Source organism: Ursus americanus, chromosome 35 (genome assembly GCF_024610735.1).
Source record: "Ursus americanus isolate L20-20 chromosome 35, mUrsAme1.1.p, whole genome shotgun sequence".
Classification (NCBI taxonomy): domain Eukaryota; kingdom Metazoa; phylum Chordata; class Mammalia; order Carnivora; family Ursidae; genus Ursus; species Ursus americanus.
In genome coordinates, this window is record NC_142161.1 from 19,991,127 (window position 1) to 20,018,211 (window position 27,085).

Consider the following 27,085-nt stretch of genomic DNA (forward strand, 5'->3'; position numbering starts at 1 on the left):
CAGAATACCTGGCTTAAAAGCAGGTTTCAGTTACTAAAGAAGAAGGCAAGCATATACATTAGGAAGCCATTGACATTTTCTGCCAACCATAGCCTTTTCTATATTGCTTTGGATTGTCTTTTCCATTAAATTTTAGGTGATTCCCTGATACCTACCTTGCAAATATTAACCAAAGTATATCATTTGTATATTAACCTTGTTTATGAAATATTTTATTGCATAAAAGTTTTAATTTTCATATAGTCAGGTATGTCCTTTTCCTCAAAGTTTTCTGGAACGCTTCCCAAATCATTGAATGTACATGATTATATAAAGTTTTTCTAAGACTGTTATTGCTTTATTCTGCATGTTTAAATATTTAATCAATTTGGACATACTTTCATAAATAATGTGGCTAAGGGCCAAAATGATCTTTTTTCTTAATGGATATTAAATTTGTTACCATTATTGATGAAAATGATGAAATTATAATCTTTTTCTTACTGAACTAAAGTACCACCCTTCCCTTGCCATTTATTCTATTTTTACATATATTGAAATCTAGTTTTAGGCTTCTTCTTCTTGTCTTTTGCCTATTCTTTTATCAACGCTATACTGATTTGAAGTATGGTGAATACCATACGCATAATTTTCAGAGGTTGGGAAACTACAGTCTACCATTCATGGGCCAAATCTACCCCACTGCTTATTTTTGTAAATCAAGTTTTATTGGAACATGATCATGCCATTCATTTGCATATCATCTATGGTTGCTTTTGTGCTACATGAGAAGAGTTGAAAAGTTGTAACAGAGATCATATTGCCACAAAACCTAAAATTCAGTTGTCCCTTACAGAAGTTCGCTGCTTCTGAATGACCAATTGGGTGGCTCTTCACCAAATTTATAGGTATTCAGAAACTAAACATCTGTTGATGTTTAAATATCATGTGTTGACTTTTTTTGAGCAATAAATAAGATGACATACATACACACTCATACAAATTATACAATTATCAAAACCAATTTTTGACATTAAAAAAGACTATGGAGTGAATTAGTAAAACATTTCAGATTAGTATTTGTTTTTCACTATTAATGAAGTTGTTTTGGAGGTAAACATCTCTAATAAGCATTGTATTACATTACATTTTTAAAAATTTTGTTATTTTTGTTATTTTTTTAAAGATTTTTATTTATTTATTTGACAAAGAGAGAGACAGCCAGCAAGAGAGGGAACACAAGCAAGGGGAGTGGGAGAGGAAGAAGCAGGCTCCCAGTGGAGGAGCCCGATGTGGGACTCAATTCCGGAACGCCGGGATCACGCCCTGAGCCGAAAGCAGATGCTTAACGACTGAGCCACCCAGGTGCCCCTAAAAAATTTTGTTATTTTTATTATAGGAAATTTCGAGCTTACATTTAAAAAAACTAGAACAATGTAATAGACCCCAAAGTACACATTACCCAACTTTAATAATTATCACCAAATAGACCATCTTATTTCATTCATCTAGCTAATCTCATTGTACAAATTAAATCATTTTAAAGCAAACCCCAACATCATATTATTTCATCTTTAAATGTTTGAGTATACATTGTTAAAAGTTAAGGCATGTTTGTTTTAACACTCTTGCATTACTATTATCACGCCTAAAAAAATACCATTACTTCTTTATACAATCAAATAGTCAAGCAGTATTCAAATTTCCGTATTTGCTTCATAACATTCTTTTCATGACTGGTTTGTAATAATCTAGATCCGAAGGTGTTCCCAAAAGTGCAATTAGTTACTGTTTCTTAGGTGTTTTCTAACCTATGAATTCTCATTTTTTTTCCCTCCTTACAATGAATTAATAGAAGACGCTAGGCTGCTTTGTATTTTATAGATCCCTACCTTATGGATTTGCTGACTGCTACTTTTTTACATATTTTCTCTTAATTGTATTTCCTGTAGACTGGTAGTTAGACATAGAGGCTGGATAAGATTTAAATCTACTTTTTTTTTTTTTTTAATTTACTAGTATTCTTTGTTGGTTGTGCTCTGTACATCCAAATGTTTTTCATCAGGAGATAATGATCTCTGGGTTTCTCTCAAGTATGAGCTCTCAAGTACGTGAACTTGACATATCTGTTACACAGTTATCCATTAGCTGTTCACTAGGGATTTGTTGATCACTATTGGGATTCATTATTTCATTAGGTTCTAGGTCTCTCATTCTTTCTTCATCTATTGGCTGAAAATCTAAAAGGTAAAACTTAAGTGTAATTACACGTAGGTATATACAGTTCATGCAGAGGAAGAGCAGAGTAGATGCTTGATTGTTTTACATTATTTACATGGTTTCAAATTTTTGGCTTCCTGACATCCTGTAAACGTAATCAGTATGTTTTTAAATTGTTTGGATTGATTGCTTGTTCACTAGCACTGGGTTTAAGTTACCCCAGCTTTGGCTAGTAAAACTCCTTTTGTTGTTTCCTAAGTACTTTTGATTAGACCTCAATAATATTCCTTGCTTATCTGTTAGATGATAACACACTCTTCTTGTATGTTTTTGAATTCAGACCTGGAATCCTATTGGGTTTCTGAGGACTAGAACTTGAAATCACTTTTCACATTGTTCCATAAACATATTGATAGGCTGACGCTCATATATTGATTTTTCCCATTTGTGGACTCTACTTAACATATTTTGCTTTGAATAGTTCCCAAAATATGTGAAAGAAATGTTTTATGCCTATTAAAAGTCTTACCTTCCCGTCTTCTTATAGCATTAACTATGGTGTTGGGATTTCCTTTCATATGCAGAAATATCATTGCATGCCATCCTTCTTTATTTAGTCTGTACTTGTTTGAAATTTAATTATTTTAGGAATATTTCTCCATAAAATCCAAATAATAGAGTAAGTTCAAAGAAAATAGAAGCTTACTTTGGAAATATTAAGTAGATTCATCTCAATTTTACTTAAATGTAAAAAATGTTAAGATATATTTGTATAAAGATGTGGAGGAAAATATAGCATATTCTGGCCTAAGTGACTTTATCATTAGGTGTAAGGATGCCTGAAGAAACAGACAACAACCAAAGAAACAAAAAGCCAAACGAAACAAACAAAGTGTAATACTGAAACCTAGGGTCTGAGTTGATTTCTTTCTCTGGGATAGATTAACTGAAGTGTTATATATAAATTATTATCTATTCTAAACTCAAATACAGTGAGAGAGTATGTAGTTGTTATTATTAAAAAATAATACATTGCATAACTGACAACTTTTAAAGACTATACATCCGGATTATTTGGGGGCAAAACATTTTTAAAGTAATGATAAATACAGTAGATCAGACATACTCCAATTTGGAAGTACATGGAAGTATCAAAATATTAGTGTTGACATTAGTATGAAGTAATTCTAGATCCTGACCAAGAGCCCTACTTAGTTCACAGTCATTTTGAAAAAACCTAAGTTTAATCAAGTTTCATTTATGGTGTATTCCTGCATCATGGGTTATGAAAATTCCTCAGGGCAAAGTTTTAGAAAGCATTTAGCATAAATTTTCTTAATCTTTTTTGAAATAGCTAATGTGGTTATATTCTGTCAAACATGTACTCAATAGAGGTTTTCCTATTAGTGCAAATGTGTTTACAGTAACAACATTAAGCTGTTTTAAAGTGAAGGTAACAGTAATTCATTTTGATGTAACTATCAAGAAAATAGTATAATGTATGATGCATTTTTTAAATTTGTCATATTTAATGATCTATAATTTAATGACTCAATTCTAAAAATATCTCAAAAAATTACATTTGGAAATATATATTTAAATTTTGTTTTGAGTTTCTCTGTCAGAGGGAGGACCAGACATCCTGAACAAATATCTTAGCGTCAATAAGAAAAAAATGTTGGTTAAATCTCTCTCTCTCTCTCTCTCTCACACACACACACACACACACACACACACACCTTGTAAGAAATAAATGGATGCTGACTGAAGAATAAAAATGAAGTTGAAAATAGAAACCTAATGAGATAAGCAACTTATAAACTTGTTAGTTGCTCTCAGGGAGATTTTGAACTTCCATTTTTTTTTTGGATGGGTACATATGCTGGGGACAGGAGACAAAAGCCAGGACACATACCAGATGAGGGAACACACAGGAGATGCCTCTCTAAAGCCAAAGTCCTGGGGAGTGACATGCTTAGTGAAAGAGAGAAGTAAAAAAAGATGCTTTACACAGAGGGGGGGGGGGACAAAAACAAACTTTACTGCCTTGAATTTAGCACTGGGGCTATGGGAGATGTATAAATGGTCTCCTGAAAACTCAAAGCCTCAAACGGACTATCATATATGGAATGATTTGCGATGTCAATTTATCACATTTTTGGTTCAAGGCATTCTTGAGATGTAAATTATTTTCAGATTAGTTCCTGGTTGGTAGTGTTTCCAGACAACTGGCAGATGTAATCTTACTTTCTCCCTAAAAGAAACCTTCTTAAATATAGGATTCAAAAAATTTCATAGGTAAGATTTTATTAACATAAATCCACAATAAAACATCAGAAAATATATGGGGGCGGGGAAGCACTATGAATGACATAATAAGTAAGACCAAGCAGAAGTAATAGAAAACAAAATCAGAAATCAGACTCAGTATTTTCAGATTTTAGAAGGATGTCAAAATATAAAACCAGTGTGTGTGTGTGTGTGTGTGTGTGTGTGTGTAGTAGATATGTAGAAAGGGATAGGAGACTATGAAAAGAATCAAATGAAAAAATGTTCAAATTAGTAATCCAGTCAATAGCGGATTATACATGATAAAAGGAAGAATTCATGAATGAAGGAAGAACTGTAGAAATTACACAAAAAAACAATGGAAGTAGAAATGGGGGATATGCAGGAGACATTATGAAACATGAAGAATAGCTTGGAGAATCTAATATATGTCAAAACAGTTTTCTTATCTATAAACTAAGTATAACTTTCTCTTTTTTTGTATCATTTAATGTCTTTCAAGAAAGGATTAAAAAATTTCCCCAAGGATTATAATTTTCTCCAGAGAAATTATTTTGAATTTTGAGTTAGTGTTACTTATGATACCTTCTTCTAAAGTTGACGCATAGATTAAATGTCATTCCAAAGAAAATTATAATAGGTTTTGTTATGAAACTTGACAATTAGTAAAATTAATGAAGAACACAAATTATCAAGAAGAGCCAAGACACATTTAAAAAATAAACAAGTTTAGGTTTTGGCCAAACCAAAGAGCAAGAGTGTTCATCTAACTTGAGTAGATAAGACAATGTGCGATTAGCATGGAGATAGTCAAGAAAGCGTCAAATAAAAAAGAATCTACAAACAAATCCACACAAATATGAAAATTATACAAAACAGAAGGGTCTTTGCAGATCATCGAGGGGAAAGAATTGATTATTAATCATGCTTTGGGAACAATTGATTATACGTGTGAAAATACTTGAAATTTGTGTCTGTAGTACTCTCAGACCAATTGTAGTTGGAGTAAAGATTGAAGTGTGCAAAATGAATCTTTAAAAATTTTTAAAGTAAATAATGGGAGAATATGATATAAGGGAAAATATTTAAGCAATGAGTCAATAATAAACAGTAGAAAAATATGTGCAAACCATACAGGATAATATTGAGGAATGTAACTCTCATTAAATTAGATTTTTTATATTTAAATATTCCATAAAACACAGATAAGCCATAAACTTCTCTTCATTAATATAAACTTGAAGATCTATGTAACACGTATAGCTGACAAAAGATTAGAATCAGGATATGTGAAAAATCTATTCACAAACTAAAATCTCTAAAATCACCTTGTAAAATGGGCAAAAGGCATAAATAGATATTTTCCAGAAGAGGAAATAAGAATGGTTAATAAACCAATAAAAATGCATCTACTATTACTAGTAATCTAAGAAATACAAATTTATTTATTTTTTAAAAAGATTTTATTTATTTATTTGTCAGATTGAGGGAGAGAGAGAGAACACATGAGCAGGGGGAGCTGCAGGCAGAAGGAGAAGCAGGCTCCCTGCTAAGCAAAGAGCCTGATGTGGGACTCTATCCCAGGACCCTGGGATCATGACCTGGGCCAAGGGAAGACACTTAGCTGACTGAGCCACCCAGGCATCCCAAGAAATACAAATTTTAAACAAAATAAGATGCCATTTCAAGTCGACCATATTGACAAACCCTAAAATATTCATAAATCAAGTTATTAAAGTATATAGACCAATATTTGTAGTTTTGTCTGCTGGTTAAGAGGTAAATTGGTACAATCTCTTTGTGAAACAATTTGTCACTATAATTTGTAGGTTTGAATACATGCATACCTTATAATCTGATAATTACACTATAGGAATATAGTTCCAGAGAAGCTCTTCTTAATATGGCTACATTTCTTATAATAGCAAAAATTCAGAAATAATCCAATGTCCACTGACAGAGCAGTGAATATGTAAATTGTGGTATATTCATACATGGGAACATTATACAACATAAACAGGCGAAATTAATGATAGAAATGGAAAATATGAGACTTAAGAACACGGTCACTGCATATGGCTGAGATATGAAATGGGGAAGAACACTTTATTGTCATTATTGTTTTCTTGAGATAGTATGAACAGGTCCATGTGCTTGCTTCTTTTTCTCTTTGGTGACCCATACATATTTGGTCATGAATCTCCTTAAAGAGTTGCATTAAATCATGAGCTTTCCCAGGACAGCACCAATGTATTGGTTTACCTGCAAAGCCAAGTACATAATACTTGGCACATAATTACCATACAAAAATGGTTGCTGAATAGTCTTCATTATTTAGAAACTATTCTTGTTTAACAGTTTCAGATTAAAATTCTCCCCTTGCCTTAGTTATCCATTTGGTGAAGTTTCCTACTCTATTAGGAATTTAAAGACAGACTTCTTATTTTCCAGATGCAGAGGACAAGTGGTATTATAGATTTTTTGATCAAATATACTAAATCATCATGATTTTCCAGAACTTCTCATCCCAACAGTGCTATTGTCATATATTCCCTCAAACTTCCCAGATAAGGACTATTAATGGGGTTATATGAAATATGAGTGGGGAAAGATATATAGAGGCAGACAGATTTCCAGGTCCTCATATTCAAGAGTAATATACTCATGAATTGAAGGAAACTGTATATTTTAAAGAGAAGAATATAATGAAATGGAAAGAATGAAAAATAAATAAGAAAAAACACCCCCCACGTATAGTGCTTCCGCAAATAAATGGCTCCTCATTACTATTCTGAAATGGTTTGCTTAAAAATCAAAGAGGAATTCTAATAAGACCAGATCTTTGACATTTAAAATTTTTTTTTCTTCTTGTCTTCTTCCTCTGTATTGAGTCATCAGAACATTCTATCCTCTGATCCAGTCATATGGAATGTTTAATTGACTTTATCTTGGGTTTTAAAATAGCTTTATAATGTAGGAATCAGAATGGCTTTCTATGGCTCCATACCACAGGTCTGAATTCCAACTCTGTGTCTTCGGTTTTTATTAACCTCCTCTTTTAACAGAAGGACATTAAATCATATCTCACATCTGGTCTTAATGTGCAGGTGGAGACTATTCTTTCAGAAACAAATGAGTTTATAATTCTTCCTGGTTACTATTTGGCTTTCTTCCTGACTTCTCTTCTTCAAGTCCTGGTTCTCAATGGAATCTTTTTGTTCTAATGAAATTGTTTTTCTGAGTTCTAGTTTCTCCCTCATTCTTTCAACCTTTGCTTTTTGTTAAACCAATTTATTTCCTAAATCATAGCATCTTCACTTTATACTTACTGCTTTGGAAAAACACACATACACATACACACACACACATAGACACACAATCTCATATCAGTGATCATTTTCTTACACATTGCTGTAATAGTATTTCATGAGCTTATAGATTAGTGCTTTAAGGTGTCCATGTCTCTTTACTTTCTATGACCTCAGCCAAAATGCCAGCCATATAACCTCCTTACCTCTAGTATTTTCCAAATTGTGGTCTAGTATCAGTCTCAGCTTCCTCTGTAAACTTTAATAGGCACAAGTCCCTCTAATGTTCCTCATTGAATTTAAGAGAGAAGGACTTGCATACCTCCTTCCTTGTATGAGATGTAAGGAAGGAAAATGCCACAAAATTCCTACAAATTCCTCCAAGAAGAAATCTCTCTGCTCATTTCTTTAGCCACAAACCTTACTTGCCTTACGAAAGGATTATGAGGCAAAAGTCACTTAACAGGTTTTAGATCCTGCATTCATGATTTGGGCTATGTGGCTGCCATTCTACTAGGGACATAGAAAGTAAAGAAGGTTACACTTCCATCAATGATGAGTCAGGTACCTATTTCCAACTGATCAGATGTGAAACTCTTGTTAGCAAACAAGACTGGGTTTATTTTAGTTTACCCAAATATGGGTAATAGACAAATGTCTGATGGGTAAAACAAGAATCATGCATGGCAACCTAGAGGAAATGCATTCACTGTGAAATGCAAACATACTTGTCACTTTTATGCTTGTAGCTTTTGTGACTTCTCCCAAAACTAAGAGAGAACATATCCAGTTTTAACATCTTATTAGGCATAGATAACAATGTAAACACCTTTCAATGCATATAGCAAAAGATAATTGGACTTATATTAAGACAACTGACTATGGTACTGGATCTGTTTCTTACTAACTCAGAGACCTTGGGGAAGTTACTTAGCCATTTTATACCTCTACTTCCTCATCTGTCAGAAGGAAAGAGCATATCTACTTTATTAAAACTAAATGCTGACAAATAGTAGGTTCACAATAAGATGGTTCTGAGACGTAATTCTAGAATATGTACTTTTCTGTCTTGCACTTTGAAGTATCACTAGTACAAGTGACCATTGAGCTTATTGAATTAGCCAACCATATTATTAAATGTCAAGTTATGTACCTGGCCTTTGATTTGTTTGACAAGGATTAGAAAGGGCAGAGAAATATGTCTTTTGCTAAAAACAGGCAAAAATGCCAGTTATTGTAACCATTCTTAAGCTTATATTTTACACATACCTATATTGGACATTTAACAATCATAACATAAAATGCTTTATTTCTAGAATTACAGTTGTTTATGTTAGTTGTTTATCATGCCATGTCTGCGTGGAAAGGATGGCCTTGTCAGGTGCAATAGACATTATGGTTGATTTCCTCAAATCCATATCACTTCTCCCCAGTTGCATGGTCATTTAGGTGATGGGGCAAATCTCCACAGTTTAGGCTTGATTAGTCTAAGCCAATCATAATAATCGTACCTGTTTTGTTAACAATGTGTTTCAGAAACCCAGCTCTAAGCACATTGTGATTGACATTCCACTACTACTTTATGAGTGGACATGTGACCTCTGCTGAACCATTAAAACTGGTAGAACGGTACTTTTCAGGGTTAGAGAGAAAGGTTTTTGCCACTTCCCTTGTGGCAGATGGAATTGAAGAAGCAAGGGCCACCAGAAGCCATCCTACAATCACAAAGGGGAGTAGCCTTAGGATGAAGCTGAATGCTGGACTGCAGAGTGTCAGACTAGAAAGGTTCAGGGTCTTCAGTGATTTTTCTGAAGTCCTTTTCCTCTGGCCTTCCAGAATTAGGAACCAGTAGAATCTTTTGTCTTTAGCCATCATCATGAAAAACAAAAAGAGAACCTTCTGTAGGACTGTGTTCTTTTGGTTGTCTCTTATCCTGACTTGGGGCACTTAAATCATTTTTAAAGGGGGCTTATGTATGTATTTATTTGAAATATATCATCTTGTTTGATCTATTTAAGCCTTTTCATTTCAGCAAAATTTATATGTTTTGAGGGAGTTCTTTATTATTTTTCAGCTGATTAGCTTTAAAAATGTATGAGTTTTTAAAATATGAAAACAGCCCAAGACTATAGCATTCTTTTGTAGTCATAGTGCATGGTATTTTTATATCCAATATGCATATGTATATTTTAATAAATCATTGCTAAAATTATCTTACCATTATAAGAGCTATTATTTCAGGTCACCCACACACAGCCTTTATCTTCACCACTGTTTTTATCATGGCACCATAAAACTCACTTAGTAATCTGTAGCCTTCAGTTTACCTCTAATACAACTTCATTATATTCTCCTACATTCTCTCTGATCACACCTTTTGTTTCTGACAAACCAAATATTGTTTAAATCATTTTATTCTTTTCATCCTTCAAGACTTTATTATATATATAAAATACTGGAAGAGAATATATATATACACATATGCGTATATGTGTATATACATATATTTTACATATATATATGGAAGAGAAGACAAAAGACAAACCAAACAAAGCAGACCAAAAAAAAAAAAAAAAAAAATATATATATATATATATATATATATATATGGAAGACAAAAGACAAACCAAACAAAGCAGACCAAAAAAAAAAAAACATATATATATATATATATGGAAGAGAAGACAAAAGACAAACCAAACAAAGCAGACCAAAAAAAAAAATATAGAAACAAAAATGTTTGCTAAAAGTTTTTAGTAAAATTCAACTTAAGAAATGACAGATTGTGCTTGAAGACATTAATACTAAGTGAAATAACCCAGTCACAGAGAAGAAATACTGTGTGATTTCACTTATATGAGGTCTCTAAAATAGACTCATAACAGCAAAGAATAGAATGGTGGTTGCCAGGGGCTGATGGGTAAGAGGAAATGGGGATAAAATTTCAGTTAGTCAGGATGAATAAATTGTGGAGATCGGCTGTACCACATTGTCCCTATAGATAACAATGCTCTATTGTAACTTAAAAATCTGTGTAGAGGGTAGATCTCAGTTAAGTGTTCTTACCACAATACAATAAGGGAAGAAAAAGTAAATCTAATGACAATTTCTGTTAAAAGAAAAAAAAAGAATATTTACATATCTTATTCAAATGATTTCAAAACATTGAAAACTATGCCTAACTTGTCACATTTAGCAAGACTGAAATAACCTCACATTTAGCAAGACTGAAATAACCTTTCAAGTTCACAGTATGTCTTGGAGGCCACTAGAATTTAAAATTTAAAAGCTTTTGAAACAGATTAAGACATTTATATTTCATTATCAATTAGCTAGCACCTTTATCTAAAATTTATTCTAATATACATTTAAGCTTTAAAAATGATGTTCATGAGCTCACATGAATTGACTTATGATAATTAAAAGCACAAAGATATTATATTACAGTATGGTTTAAGCAGAAAAATGACCCATATGATCAGGTTTTTTTTATCTTTGTGTAATGTAATAAATATGCGTACTCCCTTTTTATAGAATGTTGTAAAGTTGTACTTTGTATTGCTGAGGGTAGATATAATCCGAGTAAACGTGGTTAGGAAATGTAAAATTGTAAGCATATTTTCAGGAATGTATTATCATTAATATACAATATAACATAATAAACTAAACTTAGGAATTTATTGTATTGCAATAATTATTTTCATCTATACACATAATCTTGTTTACCCACCATATGATTATCATGTCAGTTCTTTTTTTTTTTTTTAAAGATTTTATTTATTTGTTTGACAGAGAGAGCCACAGCCAGCCAGCGAGAGAGGGAACACAAGCCGGGGGAGTGGGAGAGGTAGAAGCAGGCTCCCAGCGGAGCAAGGATCCATTCCCTGGGCTCTATCCCAGGACCCTAGGATCATGACCTGAGCCCAAGGCAGGCGCTAAACTGACAAAGCCACTCAGGCATCCCAGTATTCACATTTTAAGGATGTAAAACTGGAGGCTTAAAGATGTTCACATTATCCCCAGGTGATAGTTTTTAAGTAGGGTCAGCATAACAATCCAGGGCTTATCTGATTTTGAACCCAAGGTTTTACATTATGCTTTCTGCTTTCCATTTGCTTCCATGGCTTCATCTGTTGTTTGGCAACAGTTGACAGTTGACTACATCTTGCTTCACAAATTTCATTCCTATGTATCATGTGGCAGTTAGGTTAGGCCTAGCAAGATATCTTCCTGTCTCTTCTAACCCTTACCAGATATTTTCCACTGCCTGACACATGGAAACGTGTCAGCTGGCTCAAAATGGAAACCCAAAAGTTCTCCTTAATTCCTCAGTTGCTGTGCCATCGCTTGGAGAAAAAAAAAAATAAAATTTATATTTAGACCTTTCTTACCCTATTACCAATCTATTTGTCAGGTGTTGGCTAATATTTACTAAGATTACTATAAATTGTCACAGCTATGTAATTATTTCAGAGAGTTTCTGGCCAAATAGTATTTCTCAGTCTCCACTGAGGCATATTGCTTTACTTTTTAAAATCTTTGAAGATCACCCAGGAAATACAGATGTATTTCATAGGACCTCTAGGTCCCTGTATATGGAAGACATATTCTCTTCTTCTCTGAAATAATCACTGTTTACTCCTAACTGTGCCATTTTACATATTTTTTGCTTTCTTTCACGTTGGCTGAAAAAATGTTGAAAAAAGTTATTGTTCAAATTGTTACCCTCTTCTTTCCTGAATAGAAAATTATGGTGCACTTGGTTGAAATGTCTTATAAGTTGATAGTGCTTATCTAGTTGTTTTTTTAAAGGCTTGCTCTTACAGACCCAAGCATACAGTACCATGTGTGATTAATGATCATAATAGATTAATTAGACAAAAAGGGAACACATTACTTAAATAGGCTGGCTTGTTATTTGCTATAGGAGTCCCCTATTTGGAGCTCAAAAGTAGAATACAGTCTTTGCTTCCCTCATTTATTATTTTCAACATCTGTGTTCTTAATTATCCCATTTTATAAATCTGATTATTCAGAAGAATCCATGGAACTGTCATTATTGCTTGCCTTTTCTATAAAGTACCTTCATTTTCTCCTTTCCAATCCCGATCAGTCAAAACTCTTCTTTCTTAAGTCATAGTTTAGTGGAACTCAGTCTTTGTTAAATAAGCAATATACTATGTGAAATGTAATTCTTGCTAATGAGCATTAGAGCAAGTAACATACATACATACTTTCAAGAACATTCTAGAAATATAATAAGAATGTCTATCATGCATGCATTTCCATAAGGATATTAGAGTGTTGAAATTGAAGCCTGATGTGTCCCTGTAAATACATAGGAACTTAGGGCGCCTGGGTGGCTCAGTTGGTTAAGTGCCTGACTTCAGCTCAGATCATGATCCCAGGATCCTGGGATTGAGCCCCCTGTCAGGCTTTTTGCTAAGAAGGGAGCCAGCTTCTCCTTCTTCCTCTCCCTTCTCTGTCTCCCTCCCCTTCTTCCCCCACCCCCCACATCGTGCTCTCTCTTTCTCAAATAAATAAATAAATAAAATCCTTAAAATATGTATATATATATACACATACATATATATACATGATATATATATATATATACATGCATATATATATATATATATATATATATGAACTTAGTGATACTTTCTCCACAATCTATATAAGGGTTCATGTGTTTTTTCCTACTCTTTTGACTTTTTAATGACCATCATGGGAATCAGTCATTATTTTTCAAAGGCTCTTTAGATTCTGATGCACCATCTTCTCCTCTGTCAGATTATTCTATTATTAACCTTCCTCCTTTGCGTGAGGTTCAAAGCTATAAAGCATATTATAGTTAAACTGTTAAACTGTATAAATATGTACCATATAGTAATATGAGTACTAGTTTAATAGATAGTTGATAAGGTTTCAGTAAAAAGACTAAATCGACATAATATTTGCCAGAGCAATATATGCATGTAGTGTTAACATGAATAAATAAAAGGTTGTAATTGTATGTATTAACAGTTTTATATAAAATTATTTATTTGGCTTTCAGACTATTTACTAGTTGTTTTTCCATATCTTACTCTTAATTTGAATGGTGTTCCAGGACAGGGTTATAATATCGTAGCATTTTATGAAACCCTTGCCATGTGTGAATACTTGTACACAGTAAGGCACTTCCAATTGAAAATGGAACATTCATTGACGTTTCACAGTGAAAAACTTATTAATCATTTATTTGAGGCTAATGACTTTATACATGCCTGGAGGAATGTAATCTTAATACTGGAAATTAACTTAAAAGCCATTTTAAATTAAAATGGTGAACTGTTTATTGGTAATGTTTTACCTTAATGACATTTAATATTGAGGTAAGTGCTCTATAAACTTCAGATCAGCAATTGAGGTGAAGCAGCAAAAGTTAAGCATCATGGTATGGTAAAAGATAAATAAATAAATAATGAAAAAATAATAAAAACAAACTATCAACAACAAAAAATTTCAAAATATTCAGACTTGAAGTCTGACAAGTATGGATCTGCATACTGGCAATGCCTTTGGTTGCATATACGACTGTGAGCCAAAGTCCTTTTTCTGTCTGTATGACAGAAAATATTTCAACCATGGAAGTTGTGTTGGTTTTGGGAGGTTTGTGTGTTGGTGGGCAGAAAGTATGGGGGTAGCCAATAATCTCAAATGCAGTTACTCTCTCTTACTCCAGAAAGGCCAGTTGCAGATGGTACTGAATTTGATATTCCACGATCGTATGGAGGTATTTATGGTCTTGTGATACCAGGAATGGATACTGAAAAGGGCCATATGGCCAAAAGAGAAAGATTAAAAAAAAAAAAAAATCATCCTCCTTACATCTTTGCTTAGGGGTTGATTATTAAATGCTGTTTTGAAGTATCAAAAGAAGTCTTACTTTTCAGAAACTCCATGTTAAGAAACACTCAGACCTTTTTTCAGAGTTTTTTTGGAAGAAGCTTCTTGTAGCATTTAGGATTTATTGAGAATATGACAAGTCTATTGGAAGAAAAACATCCAAATGGTCCTAAATTCATTTTCATCTAAAGTAATTTTGTTCATGATCTGTGTCCTAAGAAAACCAATTTTGTTTCTCCTTAAATTCTTCTTTAGGAATTTCTTCTAGCTTTAATCACACACAAATTACATTAGGATATCCTTAAGGAGCTTTTCTTTTTTTCATTTCAGGTAGTATCTGCTTTGTTTTCATGACACTGCAATAACATGGCCTGTCCTTATTTTCAGATCAATCCTCATTTAGTGGAAAGATTCTGGTGATGATGTTCACAATATTTCTGCTCTTTGTGTGGCTTTTACAAAATCTAAGGGGCTGTACCTCATTTTGGGCAATCTGCCATTAGTCACATTTGTTGGATAAACTTGCAGGGTCAGCAATCACTAAAATACGTGCAGACAAAATTAGTTGGTATTGCTTCTTTTTGAAGAAAACACAAATAAAATGGTTGTAACTACCTCTTTGAGAGTTCAGGCTAACAATTTTTTAAAAAATCTGTAATTGAGAGGAAAATGAAAGATTGAATAGAATCACTCAGCAAAATAGTCTGATAGTGTCTGAGCCTCTTAGAGATAGATCATTTTAATGAACTCAAAGATTCTCAATGAAGGAAAACACACCTCTTTCAAAAATTGGCCAAAAAAATTTAACTATAAAAATAAAATAAATTGAAACCTATATCCTTATCTATGTTTTAATAAGACAAGAGTGTAAGACATTGCATGATCCTTATACATGTTTCTAGTCCTTTAACTCTCAGATTTCCCTTGTAAATAAGAGTTAGTCTTTCTCTAGACTTCTGACTTTCTTAATTCTTCATCATTAAGAGAATCCATCAAATCTACTGCATAAGATTGGGAATGTTTCCAAATTTTATAGCTGTCTTTTATCTTGAAGCCAAAACATTTTATGAGTCTCTTGGTTCTAATGTTCTTAACTCAGTTGAATATTTGAGCATTTTAGATGAGAGACATTTTTATCACTTTGACAAAAATGGCAACTTTAATTTTAATGACTCCATCAAAAATTGATCAAGTATGTTGTTTTTGTGAGGTCTTTTAAGAAAAATGAACTTACTAACCGATAATGCTAAAGACCCATCCATTGTGGCTTAAAAACTCCCCTTCAGCTCAACACATGAATTAACTATTTATTTACATATGGCATCTTTTAAAAATGAATCTGAATTGCAGTTAGAAATCCAAAGTGAAGGTTTCCATCGTAAGCTCACTTTTTGCAATTTATCATGTAATCAAGCGATCAAAACCTGATGCCCTATCTTTATTTATTTATTTTAAATTAATCCCTTTTGAGTACAGGGAGGTTATTAGTTTGAATGAAAATACTTTTGTAACTTCAGTAATTTCTTACCTTTGTTAAATAATGTTTGGATAGCTCTTGATATTTTCAAAACTTTTATGGAAGAGTTGATTTTTTTAATTGAAGTTTTGTTAATGCACAATGTTATATTAATTTCATTTATACAGCACAGTGATTTGATAAGTCTATATGTTATGCTTTGCTCTCCCCATGTGTAGCTACCATCTGGAAAGAGGTGATTTTCTAAATTGAAAGGGTTTTATTTTTCTGTATTTTTGCACTCTGGTTTAGAATTGAATAAAAGGCCGTTGTGAGGTTATTATGTGAGTAGTGCCCAAAGTAAAGTACCTTGCACAAAATGAACATTTGGTATCTAGATGTTCAGTTTCAAAAGTGAAAAGAAATTTTGTGTTTATATAGTCCAAATGCCTTACTTTATAAGTATAATATTTGATAATGCAAGAAATTAATTAACTTGCCCAAGAACAACCACAACAAAAAAGTGTTGAGTGTTGAGTCTAGGACTAAGGTCTGAGCACACACAGACTTCAGGTCCTTGTCACTCTATTTTTTCCTTTTGCTTATGGTTGAAATCATCTAAACCTTTTGGTTTTTTGGTTGGTTTACTGTTGTTATTGTTGTTAATGTTATGTTTTTAGATCATATGAATTATGGGGGTCATTTTCTCCTCTAAGTGTGCATTTGGTATTTGCAATGATCTTCTACTTTTTAAATTTGTCTCAAACTTGCCTTGCTTGATACTTTTTAAAAGGTAACCTCCCCCTTTGACTAGCAGCTATATTCCAAGCTTTTGTGTTAATTCTTCACTTACATGATCTCATTTAATTTTCACGTAAAATATATTAGATGAGATCATTGGTGCTTAGGTAAAAGGGCTTTGTCAAAATCATAAAGCTAGTCGGTGATAGAGTCACAATTTCAGGTGTGCGCTTTGTAGCATGATGTTTGCAGTGGCTCAACAGCAGACAGATGTGTACCAAGTTCCATTTGTGCTCCTGCCATCATCCTATTATAAAAATTTTATCTGTGTCCTGGGCTATGGAAATCATCTCCTAACTTGTTTCTCTGCTTCCACATTGGCCAGCATTGGCCAGAATAATTTTTTGTTAATATAAATTTGATCATGTGACCCATCCTTGTTTTTGTGTGTGTGGGCATGTTTTTTCCCTCTCTGTCTTACTTCAACATTGGGGCTAATTTTGGAAGATAAGGAGTTAGCTAGGCAAAGAAGAGGGGTAAGAATATTCCATATTGAAGGAGCAGCCAATGCAGACGCCTCACATATCCAAAAGGCAAGTTGGTTTGAGGATTTGCAAGTATAGTGTGAGATTTTCAAGTTTGTCTTTGCAAGGTATGGGTTAGTATGCATGGAGCTTAGGGGCATGAAGAATGGCTGAAGCCAGATACTTATGGGCCTCATATGCCACCCTAGAATTTTATATATGGCAGATAATTTGATATGCATTTTATAGAGATAATTATGGTGGTGGCAAAGTGAAAATATGGAGGATATGTTGTCTTGTGATAAGACAGGAACAAAAATTCCACTTATGAAGCTGTTGTATTAATGTAGGTAAAATATAAGGAAATAGTGAATTATGATAATGGTAGTGAGGAACGGGTGCAAACAGATCTAGGATATTAAGGACATTGCATCAAGAGAACTTCATTGATTAGATGAGAAAATTTTAACGTAATTTTAAGTGTCATTACCATTAAATTATTTCAGTAATTAAGTGGAGTTACTGATGCAGGTCAGAAAACCACATATTTCAATAATGTAATCTCAAAGATGGTAATTTAAAGCCAACATCAATAGGCATCCATGCACATGCACATTTTGAAACTGTGTCTAACTTTCATTTCTATATTAAAATACATTTTCTGTTCCGTTTATTCATTTTTGGTATATTGAGATAAATTTCAACATATATTGCCCTTAGCTCCAAAATAAATTAGAAGTGTGCATAAATGATTTACCAATTTGGCTCCTGTGAATTAAATTTCCATTTTATTTCTTATTGCTTACATCCCTTATAGTGCTATGAATTCTCTTCTTTTTTGACGTGACTTGGTTGAAGTTTCCTGTCCATGAGTAACTTTTTCTAAAATTGTTTAAAATGGAGTTGAATGGAAAGAGACTTATCAGAATCAGAGATTCTATAATCCGTTCTTTTACCTCCTACCATTAGCGGTATGGCTTTGTGCAAATGCCTTTTTATATTTGGGCCTTTGAAATGAGATCAAATAACAGTGCTAACTGCCTTGTAAAACTATATTGAAGACCACACTAAATAATATGTGTGAAAAAGCTTTGAAAATGGTAAAGAACACACATAAAAATTTAAAATTGGCTTTTATTTTATTCTGAGGTTAGTCACACCAATGCAGAATCATTTGGCTAATGCATATAATCACCCTAAAGAAGAAAATTAAATTGTGCTCTTAGAGACTTAAAGTTCGCAGAGCTAATAGCACTTACAGTAAAATTTAAATGCACACATTTTTAGTTATAAAGGAAGTTACAGTTCCCTTGGTCAAACATCAAAATCACAAAGTAGAACATATTGAAAAAATAATTAACACTAACTCCCCCCACCCACAGACATATGTCTTGGAGTAGGAATGTATTGCTTATAGATATGTCTTAGGATTTGAGGTAAATTTCCTCATTTATTTTCTTAAATATTTATCATATTATAATCTAGTGATGAAATATACATGTATCTCATTCCTCATCACTTTGAATGAGGGCACTTCACAGAGCCACCCTCTCAGGGTGCTGGAACGTCAGCTTGCCTTTGAAGAAGGACCAGCCTAAACCTGGCTGGCTCATTAGAGACAATGTCATAAAATACTAACATTAGAAGGTGTTCCGACAGTCATCTCTTCCGACCTTGAGTCCCACACAAGAACATCATCTTTGATAGTTATATAGAATGAACCCGTTGGCAATAGTGAGCTCTCAGGCAGACCATACTAATGCAGAACTATGAAAATAGCATGTTCCTTAATGTACAAAATCCCCTTGCAATTCTTATTCTTCATTCCAAGTCTCTGACTTTAACACCACCTCCTCCCACCTCTTTCAAATGGTATTTGAAGATATCAGCCCTGTTTCTTATCTTTTTCCAAGATACTATTTCCAGTTTTAGTTTTCAACTGTTTTTCATTGTAGTGGTTGGGATCAGCCATGCTTTCTTTGGGAGTCCATCTTTAGTCATGTTCTGCAAGAATTCAGAATGAGACAAACGGTATTTTAGATGTGGTTTGATAAGGACTAAATAATTAACTGACTATTAAACTTGTTCTAGATATTTCTTTTCTATTAATAAATGCTGAGATTGCCGCCCTGAAAGTATTGACCCTTAGGACCATGGGGACAATTAATAACCTAAGTGTATTTCATATAAACTGCCTTTAAAGACATATCCTTCACCCTACACTATATTAGTTTAGTTTTTTAATCTAAGCTTCTTTACCTTTGGCTCTGTTATATTTCATTTTGACGGTGTTGGCCCATCCATTAAACCTATGGAGACATTTTTAAATCCCAGTTTTGTGTCAGTCACAGATTTAATAAGCACGGTTTCTTATGTCCTCTTGCAAGTCAGTATTAAAATGCTGAACAAGAAAAGACCAAGGACAGCAGGGTTACTGTCTAATGAAATAATGTATCTGGAAGAGATTTGCAAACACTATTTTATATTCAACTTTGGTTCTGTGTCCTTCCTTCTGTTTTTTACTTGCCAAATTATAATCTGACATTATGGAGAATTTCTCCTCTGCAGTCTTCACGGTTTAACTTTTCCTTCCAGTAACCTCTTTACCATCAAAAATCATTTCTAATTGTATCATACAGATTTTACTTTTAGAACTTTCTTCTCTTGTAAGTCATCTTTTCTCTTAGAAACTTTCTCCTCTTTTAGTATATGATTTTCCTTTGTTTGCAGTTAAAATTCGTTAATTTGTGTTTCTCGAGTGTCTGTTGTGTGTAGGTGAGCATGGTTGGTGTTATGAGGCACAAAATTATCCATATGATGTTCAAGGGACTCAAAGAGTTTATAGGTCAATAGGAGATCTAAGGTACACGAGGTGCCATTAGTTGTATGTTATAAGTGTGCTTTCTCTCACTTCCATTCTCTTAGTTCTTCTCTGTAGTTTTAAGTATGGTTTTAGGCCAGCCCTCATCCCCACAAAGAAGTATTCCTTGTGCTTTTAGATATTTTCTACACCCATATTGCTTTTCAGCATATTTGCAATGTTTTCAGCTCCTAGTCTTCTTCATGTGGTCCTTGGATTGCCTAAGATTGCTCCAAAATCTTTTAAGCCCACTGTGAATCTACTTCACAGTTTCTCAGTGGTTACTCTGGACTTACAGCCTCGTGTTCAACTCACTGACTTCAGTCAAATATATATGCTCTAGGGTTCTTATTAGAGAGCATGTTCTCTCTCTCTCTCTCTTACTCTCTTTCTCTATCTCGATCCCCCTATATCTATATACATTAAAATATCCCACTGTGCATACTTATATAGTATTCTAATACACACTTATGTGGGTGTGCTTAATCAAAATATCTACCTTATTCATATATGCTTCAAGTATATATTTCAAATATATATCCATAATAGATATATGTACTATATATACATAGTATATATAGTACATATATCTATATATACTGTACTATATATACATAGTATGCCTGTGTGTGGGTTCAATTTACTTATATCAGAGATGCATTTGTTTAGATTCATACATTTTCAGTGGACGTATTTTTAATATAATTTGTTAACCATTTTGATCAAAGCTTAAAATTGGTTAAAAATGAGCAACAACCACGGCCAGAAGAACACAGAAGAATTCCTGTCCACACTACTAAGCATTTTCTTCCATCCTTAAACCACCTCACATTTCCCAAACACCAGAAATCTACATTTTCTTTGATTATTAACTTAAAAAAAGAAAGTATCAGTTAAGATCAGGTAGAGACTCTACTTAACCTCAACCCCGTCGGGCACTCTGCAGTTAGATAATTTACCATACCGCATTCCTGGTGTAAAATCTAATCCCTGTCCTGGCAATAATGCTGCTGATGTACTCTAGTCCCCAAACCCAGGTTCCATTCAATCCTCTTCATTGACTAATGGATTCAAGTTCTTTCTGTGAAACACACTGTAACTCAGAAGTGATTCGATAAGGACCAAATAATGCATTACTATGTTAAACTTGATGCTCTATACATTTCTTTTCTGTTAACGAATGCTGAGACTCTAGCCTGAAATCATTGGCCCTTAAGGGTCACTCTAAGGCACATGATATACCATTATGTAGATTCACATGTAGTTGAGATAAATAATTCAGAGAGATCCCATATACCCTAAGCAGAGTTTTACTCCTAATGGTAACCTTTTTGTATAACTATAATACAATATCTAATATTGCAACCAGGGAACTGACCTTGAGACCATCTACTTATCTTATTCAGGTAATCAGTTTTACATATACTTGTGGGTATTTACATTTTGTTTCCTAAATTTTATCACATATGTAAGTATATATAAACACAGGCAAAATATAGAACAGTTCTATTAGCACAGTTCCTCCTGTTGACTGTCTATTCTTTCTCCCCGCCCCTCCCAAATAAGCCTCCACCTTGGGTTGTATCTTACTGAAATAACAGCATCACTTAAAATTATTTTCTTGAGTTGTTAACAGGAAATTACAAATGCAGTAATAAAATTTTTAGGTCACCAAGATTTATGTTTTATTTAACTGCTGAACTCTTGCTATTAGAGGAAAGGAATGATTAGTTGTTCTCATTTACAAAGTGACATTTACATTAAGCAACAAATGCTCTAGTGGTGCATTAATTTCTTCATCATATGATCCTGGATGTGTATAATAATTTGTAAACATTTTCCTATAGCTGGGTATATGGTACAATTTTATTCAATAACACAAATAGATTTCCATATTTAATCAGAGTCTCTAATTTTTAAATTAGGTTTAACAGTACTAGTGATGAGGGAAGCATGTTTTAATAATAGCATGTATATGAATCCCCCTGAATACTTATGCATTTCAAAAACCCATTGATGTGAAATAGTTTCTGACTTTATTCTATATTTCTGGTCCAAATTTTTTTCAAGTTATTTGTCTTAATAAAATAGCATTTCTTATATTATACCCACATTTTTGGAGTAGTCCACTAAGATCATGGCTATATTATGCCAAACAATATATTATTAGATGATTATCAAATGAGTGATTGACTAAATTACAGTGAAACCATCTAATTCATTTATTCATCATATATTTCAAAACAGCTGGCTTTTTGCATCATGTAGATCAAACATCCGGATGACTAAATGTTTAATTTTTAATCATTTTCAACACAAGGTAAATATAATTTAAAAACTAATGAGATTGCGTCCTTCATGTTATTTATTTTGTACTATTAGAGGTAAGATGGAGAAAGATAAGTAATGATGCTTTTTGGTGGATTCATAATTGCTCAAACTGGATCTTTAAATTGGAAGGAAATACTTAAGATTATGTTACTGCTACCTTCAAATGTTTCAGGGGTTTCTTTAGTGTTGAATGTGGTAAAACTTAGGGAAACCTTAAGAAGATCTTCCTGAGAAAAACAAAATTATTGCATGCCTACAATGACTTTTATTCCAGATTGGTACTTTCATATGTATGATACTTTGAAATAATGACAACTTTTTATAATATTATTTTTCATTTTAAGAGAGAAAACAGAGTCATATATGGGTCATTGCTATGATTCTCATCCAGGCTTATAAGACTTTTAAAGTCCTGCCTTTATTGATAAGGAGATTTGAATCAAAGTGTGTGTTCAGACAACTGCTGAGCACGTAGCAAAGACCTTGAGGGGAAGAAAATACCACTAGGAGCTGGAAGGGATCATGATTCTCCGTTTTGAAAAAAATATTCCCTAATAACTTTCCAAGTTTTGCCCATGTTTCCTGAGTTGTTACAGAGTTTAGTGTTGGCATCTAAGATAATTGTTAGAGGAAGAACCATATTTCTTGGGAATACATGTACATAAACAATAACAGTTGCCAAATTTTCTAAGATTGTGGAAGAAGGCCAACATAGCAACAACTTGGAACTAAGGGACTGATCAGAATTTCTTATAAGATGCTTTATTTCAAGATATTATCAAGTAGAAAAGGACATCTTTGTAAGATCGCACTACAGAATTGCAGTAGTAGAATACCAGTCTAAAACCTACTATTTTTGGCATTGCACTGACCAAAATATATGGACTAAAAAACAAAAAACAAAACAAAAATAACAAAAAATCCAGCACGTTCTTCGTGTTTCTTTACTATAGAATCCTATAATGGTTTTCTGAAATCTTCACTTACAATATCAGATATAGGAGCATTGACTTGGAGTGAGCTAGTCCTAGATTAAGAGTCTCAGCCTTGCCTGGTGCTTAGCTATATGACCTTGCCCAAGGTTAGTTGACTTATCTCTATCCCTACTTTTCATAGTAGTGTATACGAATATACATTTATTTCATTTGATTCTTGGGAGAATTGGTTTAGATAGTACATGCTTTTTGGCAGCTGGCACATAGTAAGTACTTAATGAAAGGTATTTTAAGAAAAGGGAAAATGTTATCAATAAATGATATAACCATACGTAAAAAGAACTTAGGGTTATTAGAATTTAGAAAGGATTGTGGCAGTTACTATGCTTTCCATGCTAAAATGAAGGCATGGAAATACTGTTGATCATCAGTCCTTTTTTATTGTTAGTATAATAATTGGAGATATTAATAATATTTTGCTCTTGCTTTATGCTACTTCTACTACAGAGAGGGACATAATCAGAGTTTCAATAACAGGCTTCTGAGCCTTAATATTTTACTTCTAAGAATTTATTATAAATATATTCACTAGGGGTGCCTTGGTGGCTCAGTCGTTAAGCGTCTGCCTTCGGCTTAGGGCATGATCCCGGAGTCCTGGGATCGAGCCCTGCATCGGGCTCCCTGCTCCACTGGGAGCCTGCCTCTTCCTCTCCCACTCCCCCTGCTTGTGTTCCCTCTCTTGCTGGCTGGCTGTCTCTGTCAAATAAATAAAATCTTAAAAAAAAAATAAGTATATTCACTAATATGTGTACATAGATGTATATGGACATTGATTATATCATCTTATAATGTAAGTCCTGGATTTTTGCTAATTTTCAACTGGGACACATTATGAGCAGATTATATTGTATGCATATGATAGATACTCACACATAGAATGAAAGGGCTGGTGATAGAAAACAGGAGTGATCTTCGTGGTGTATGAAATAAAAAGAATAGAGCAAATAGGGTACAATCTTATATATGTATAAAAAATCCACACAGACTCACATTCGTATATGCATAAAGTATTTCTGAGAGGATGTTCTGAAATTTGAAATTGTTTTCTTCTAAGGGGTATATGTCTTGCTTTGGAGGGAGATTTGCTTTTGTATTTCTTGTATTTTTATCGTGCATATAAAATGTAAAAAATAGTTTAAAATATTCATGGAAGGAAATAAATAACAAGGCAACAATAGCTGTCTCAGGATGGTTGGCATATGATTGATTTATATTTGTGTGTGTGTGTGTGGTATATCTGAGTTATTCTCTAATTCTCTAAGACACATCTTTCTTTTGTAATAAAATAAAGATAAATTTTAAAAAGATAGCATTGGTTGGCAGATTCATAAAGGTAATTTGAAATGAGCTATAATTGACTTTTATTCCACTTTATCATTAATTTGTGCATTGATTTTTAGCATTTCTGAGTAATTTCAGTATAAACTTTAAACTTTAAGTAGTAGCTTTACTTTTTTTTTTTTTTAAGCCCTAACTGTCAGCCATCTCGGGACAATATAATCACCCTCTTAAATTTTGACTTTACAAGATTATTCACACATTTTTACAAATGGAGACAGCAGAAACAAACTAAACCCAAATTGTCTTTGTATCACCTTATATGGTTCTTAATAATACCTTTTCAAATTATATTATTCCTCACTTTTGCTCCTGCAGATAAAATAAGTCATGGCTTAAGTAAAATTACAATGCCTTTGTTCATTTCAAAAACATTAAAAAAAATACAGCCTATTTCTGCATTAAAAGTGATAGTGGTTGAATATTAATTGGCATTATTATATAGATGTTAGGGGGAAAAGTTAAATATTGTGTCTCATAGGGGTAGGTCGGTTATTATCTAGGTTAACACAGGACTCTCAGAAATAGGTAGAAATCAGCAATCATCTGACATGAAGTTAAAGTACAAGTGGCACATCTGAGTATTTCCTCCATAGACATAGATGTGTTTGAATAAGTAGATTTTTGTCTTGAAGGAAATACAGGCATCACAACATAAAACAATTTGCTGCTATGAGGTCAGGATTTATGATCTTCATTCATGGCTGAATGGCCAGCATCCTGTGCCTGAAACATAGTAGGGGATGGTTAAATATTTCTTGACTTTTGTAATTTTTTAACACTAGTCTGCAAGTTGAATTGATTGAAATGTAAAGAAAGCTGAACTATATATCTTTCGATTGTTTAAACTATCTTCAATTATGAGATAAGGAAACTTCTAAAGATGAAAAACAGAATGCTGACGTATCTGTTGGGATCAGGGCCACTAGAAAGCCTTATTATGCAAATCTATTTAAATTCTATTTAGTGATATTCCTGGTATATTTTGAGATTGATCACAGAGTTAACAGCAACTCTATTTTTCAAGGATACTCTATAAACATATTTTGATACACTTTTTTTGTGCTTGTCTCCTTTGAAGAGTCCCTGTAACCATTCAGCCAGGTGTGGGGAAGATATGTAGTAGCTGAGCACCCTTCTGACACTATCCTCAGAATCATCTTTGGAGATGCTTTCACCCTGTCCGTCTTCTTCAGCAGCCAGGCAGAGTGCTGACTCCTTCACAGCAGTGAGGAACTCTTCTGGCTCCAGAAGTAAGTTGACTGCATTCAGTTTGATCATTGCCAGGGGTTTTAAAAATACTTAGAGGAGGCTAACTGGAAATCTTGCAAACTAATATACAAATGAAAACCAGGATTATTCATTACTGACTATTACACTTCTTTTATGAGTTTTATCTTTCTGAAGATATAGTTACTACTTTTTATGTTGATAACCTATATCTTTATGGGATTTTCTGAGATTTCTTTCAGGACTGTTTCACATGCTTTTCATGATTTATATTTGCAGCTTTGAGGCATAGAGAGGGGAGAGATTAAAATAATAATGTTTGCACATGAGCAAAGGATTCAGCATGACCAAATATTTTATTAAAGTTGCTTGTCTAACGAATTAAGAAGATAGAAAAAAATCCTTAGTCTTTTGATTCTTAAATATCAAGTGCCTTTTCCATGACTGTGATCTCCAGTGGTATATGGAGGGTGAGGGACTAGTGCAGGAAACAGCATTTCTCTTGATTGGTTGGTTTACTGAGTGACGTATTCTCTGTGTCCTTGAAGGAGAGTTTATGGCAACTTATAAATATGCATACTAAAAAAATAAAAGAGAAATCACAGGTAGGGACATGGATTGAAATCGGGACATGAAGATTATACAAGATGCATAATGTAATATATTATACGCCACCCCCAAACCAATTCCCAACTGCTTATTTATCTTTGGGCTTTTTCATTACTGGATATATCAGGTAAATACATCAATTACATGATTGTTTATGTTTATAGGATTTGAAAAGTAAGAACAGTATCTTGGGGAATGTTCAGACTTTCCTAGTTCATACTTCTAATCCTATTGTTTTGTAAATTTTTTAGTTTATCTGGTTTAAGTTTGATGTATTTCTTTTTTCCCTTCTCCCAAATACTTGGTGTAGGCAT

General features: G+C 33.2%; 1 protein-coding gene across 2 annotated transcripts in view; it reads left to right on the forward strand.

Annotated features, from left to right (window-relative positions):
• Window positions 1-27,085, forward strand: part of LRFN5 (leucine rich repeat and fibronectin type III domain containing 5) — a 241,525-nt gene that overhangs the window by 87,684 nt on the left and 126,756 nt on the right. For both annotated transcript variants that reach the window (XM_087858985.1, XM_087858984.1), the window contains exon 2: window positions 26,014-26,185. The gene's annotated coding sequence lies outside the window, so the exon portion shown is untranslated. The remainder of the gene's footprint in view (window positions 1-26,013; window positions 26,186-27,085) is intronic.